Source organism: Canis lupus, chromosome 3 (assembly GCF_003254725.2).
Source record: "Canis lupus dingo isolate Sandy chromosome 3, ASM325472v2, whole genome shotgun sequence".
NCBI classification, from domain to species: domain Eukaryota; kingdom Metazoa; phylum Chordata; class Mammalia; order Carnivora; family Canidae; genus Canis; species Canis lupus.
The window spans coordinates 82,200,871-82,205,626 of record NC_064245.1 but is presented as its reverse complement, the minus strand read 5'-3'; positions in this window follow the sequence as shown (position 1 = coordinate 82,205,626).

Here is a 4,756-nt window from a genome sequence, read left to right as displayed (position 1 = left end):
AAAGTGCTGAATGTCTAGAGAGCGAGCCCCTCTAGAAGAAAGACAGAGAGTGTGTATGAGGGTGGTCTCTGGAAATAGGTGCAGTTACAGAGTGTGTTCATCAGTTATTATTCTTTGAATACTACCCCCAGATGTTAGTTCTTGGAATTTCTTAGCCTCCATAATCATGTGAGCCAAATACCTTAACTATCTATCTATCTATCTATCTATCTATCTATCTATCTATCTATCTAATCTCCTACTAGTTTTCCTTCTCTGGAGAATCCAGACAGATACAAAATACACAGTAACATTTCTGCACTTTCTACCTGTAAAATGCTTAACTAAAACCACAAACCAAAAACAAAACAAAATAAAAAAAGAAGATTGCATTGAATCATATCACCAACTTTCTTAAACCTCCTCACTGATTCATTGTGCATTTATTTTATTTTTTTAAAAGATCTTATTTATTTATTTGAGAGGGAGAGAGAGAGAGTTTGAGGGAGCAAGAGCAGGGGGAGGGAGAAGAAGACTCCCCACTGACCAGGGAGCCCAACCTGGGGCTTGATCCCGGGAGGCTGGGGTCATGATCTGAGCCGAAGGCAGACTCTTAACTGACTGAACCACCCAGGAGCCCCTCATTGTGTGTTTAGGACACAATGTACAATCCTTGTCAAGGTGTATTTGGCCACACAAAGTCTGTTGCCCACCTTCCTCTCCAACCCAGTTTAGAATCATCATCTCTCACTTGAATTCAACCACACAGATAGATCTGTTTTCTCCAAATACAAAAGTGTTTCTCAACTCATGGCATTTGTGTGTGCTATTCCCCTCTTTCCGACAGACTTACAATATATTTGCTTTCTACTCAACTTTAACTCTCTGAAAAATATCACTACAGCATATTTTAATGGACCTCCAATCTAATTATTACCCCCAATTTTCTTTTATAGATTCTAGCGTTTATCCTTATAGCTTTTATTATACTGTTTAGTTTGTATAGTAACTTGAAAGTTGTTTGTCTTCTGCTTTACTATAAGCTTCATTAATGGCAGAGACACTTTTATTTTATCCCTCATTTTACACCCTGTTATGATTCTAGCCCACCCTTGGTTCAGAGTGGATACAAGGTTTGTTGGATAAATGAAGGCTTTGGTCCATCTTTACCGACAACAGAAATTAAAGAAGGAATAGGAAACAGCAATTAATCTTCTACCACTCATCACTTTATTACTATTGTTTTAAGGAACTATGAGGGTCATTGCCAGTGCTCGTTATTTCTTATCCATTATCTGTATGCAATATTCCACAAGGACAGAACTGTAGTAATCCTGTACAATGTCGTATCAGTTATCTATTGCTAAGTAGCCAGCCATTCCAAAATTTAGTCTGTTAAATAATAACCATTTATTTTGTTCGTGAGATTGGTGATCAATAATTTAGTCTGAGCTCACTTAGACGGTTCTTCTGCTTTCAGTGAATTCTGTGACGTATTTGTAGAAAACTGTGGGTTTGCAGGCGGCTTCTAGGAGTAAGCTGCGTGTGAGCTGGGACATTCTTACACATTTTCTCTCATACTCCAGCAGGCCAGTCTAGACTTTTACTCATGATGAAGATACAGAGGAGAGGGAGAGAGAGAGAGAGAGAGAGAGAGAGAGAGATTGGAGAAAAGAGGAAGAAAAAGGAAAAGTTGTTTCTAAGACTTCTAAGGATAAGGCTCAGGACCACACACAATTCATTGCATTCCATTGCCAACAAAACAAAACAAAACAAAAAAACAAACAAACAAAAAAACACAAGTCTTGCACAGATTTAAGAAGTGGAAAAATAAATTTCACCTGTTGAAGGAAGAAGCTACAAAATTATGTGGTATAGATATAGGAGACCTTCAATTGGGGTTGTCACTGAAACCAATATGCCACATAATCAACCAACAAGTATTTACTTCATAGATAGATAGATAGATAGATAGATAGATAGATAGATAGATATAGATAGATATAGATATAGATATATAATAAGCTTTGTGTACTGTTGAGAAAGAAAAATGTTCTCCTACTCTTCAAGGTTCTAACAGCTGATCTAAGAGTTAAATTGGCATGAGACAGATTAATAGGAAAAAGAAATACAAAGTTTAATTACAGGCCTATGGAGGCTTAATAATGAAATTGAGGCTTAAAGCAATGAACAAAGCAGGTGGTTTTATATTTTTTTAGAACTTTTAGAAAGACTAAATCTATGAGAAGTTGACAGGACAAAGAAAACTTATATTTGGGACTTTCGATTGGTAAGAAATTCTGCACAGATTTTGAGCTGGGCTAGTAAATTAAAAAAAGTGACAAGCTTTGTTTATATAGCCTTCTCAGCTCCAACTTCCCTCTCTCTGGTGTTAAGAATGTTCTTTAGATCCTGGCACAGGGATGGTACCTTTCACATGGGAGTTTTATTTCCCACTTTCTGGAGAGAAAAGGAGTGTCAGAATGGCTGCTACTTAAGTGACTTTTAATTCAAAATAATCAGGATGCCAAAGGGCACATTTGGGGCATCCTGTGCTTTGTCCCTATAGTACCATATGCTATAAAGTATATAAGTATGAAATGTCACTTCCTATATATTATCTCTATTTAACCAATATGGTTAATAATGATATGCTTTAATGATTTTTGATCTCTTTTTGCCCAATCTAATTTGAGGAGGAATATGACACCATTTCATTTGTATAAATAAATAAATAAATAAATAAACATAGTTTTCCAAAGATTCTCCATGACAAGTGCAAGATAGGAAAGTAAGGACATGTCTTACTGAATAATGCAGACATTTTATATAAGATAGTATGTTACACTATCATATATATTACATTGCAATGTATATTTAATGCCATATACAATATAGATTTAATAGGTTATGCAGATACTTAAAAATAGAGCTGTTACTATGTATTGTAACATTACTTACCAGCCCCATATTAATTATTAAATTGGTGTGATTAAAGCAATAGTGACATAGTTTAAAATATGTATATACATATATTAAAGTCCTTCTAAGAGTTCATACTTTTCACTGAAATTTTTAAAAAGCTTATTTTCAAACTGACAATGAGATGATACATAGCACGAGAAATTGTTTTACAAATTCACTAGGGTAAATAATAGAAAGGCTTAACATTGAATGATTTGCAAACTCCAAAACTCCATAATTTTTATTACCCTAGGTACATTTTATAGCAACATAGATCTAACTCTCTAAATGTGAAATATACTGAAGACAGCAAAATGCTTTTTTGTTAAATTTAGATCAGCAATATTGACACCTTTAAAGTCGTAGAATATCTAGATTACTTCACCAACGTCTCTTGGGGATGTCAGGACAATAAATTAGTATATTTGCAAAGCACTTGTAAATGAACAGTTTGTAACTGAGTGCTATGCATTTGCTGGGTATAATATAATATTTAAGACTCTGCTGGAAAACATTCTCCTATTTGCCAGTTTCACTTTATGTGCAAAACTTTTTTCCCTTTTGGGAAATAATATATAATTTTACATGCAAGCAAAATCCATTTTTCGTGGTAATCTATGAGCCACAGTGGAGGTGATACTAAAAGTAAAAGTTGAAATATGTCTTGCAGTGCAATGTGAAGGGGACGCACACATTATTTGAGCTAATTGTCACAACTGGGAATTAAGCTGAGATGGAGATTATTTAGTCAATGAGAGGAAACTAAAGTGATCCTGCGCAATTTGCTAACTTAGGACAATCATACAGCATCTCTGAGTGTTAAACATTTTAATTGACATTTTATCTTCCCAAACTGTGCTTTAACTCCACAGGCAACTTTCTGTTTTGGGAAAAATATCAAATGGTAGACACACACACACACACATACAAAAGGAAAAATAAAAAGATTATGTAAAACGAAAATAGGAAGAAAGCATTTTAACCAGGAATAAATACAGATAGATAAGATAGATGATAGATAGATGATAGATAGGCAGATATAGATAGATACAGAAAACAGCATGGTGTTAGGAAAGAAAAATTACTGGTCTGGGGCTCAAGAGGTCTAATTATGACAGAACTTCTGCTACTAACTCTGTGACCTTTGTCAACATGGCTACCAGTTGTGTAAACGTGTAAGTTTTACACATGAAATCATTAATAGTAATAATAATAATAATAATAATATCAAGAACCACCACCACAATAACACTAATAAATGGATCTCTCTTTCCAATGGAATTCGTAAATAAGCAAATGATTGGAGAAAGAGCAAATAATAAAAAATAAAAACTGAACCTAATTCCGAAAAAAATCATGTAACTGAACTAGTGATTATCAAATACTTAAAATGTTGTTTGACAAATACAAGAAAGGATAGATTAAAATAACAGGGTTTGGACTGCTGGAAGGGTTGAGATATTAAAGAGGGTGGTCAAAATATTTCCATGAATAATAATGCATTCTCCCATGGTAAATCTTGAGAATGACAGTAATATTTAGATCTTAAATTTTGATGAGCTTTATAGAAAGGAAAAAAAAAATCCAAAAAAAAAATTCGCTATCTTAAGCAACAGCTAATAAATCTAATTCCTCTGACAAATGTCAGCCCATCCAAAAAATTAAACAGAGTATAATATCTCTCAAGCCTTCTCTTCTCAGTTTTAAGCAGCCTGCAATTTGAAAAGACTGCACTTTACTCTCAGTGCTCAAAGTACTTTACATGTATAAGAGAATAATTACAGAGATCCTCCATTGATCTAGGTGTTAAGTA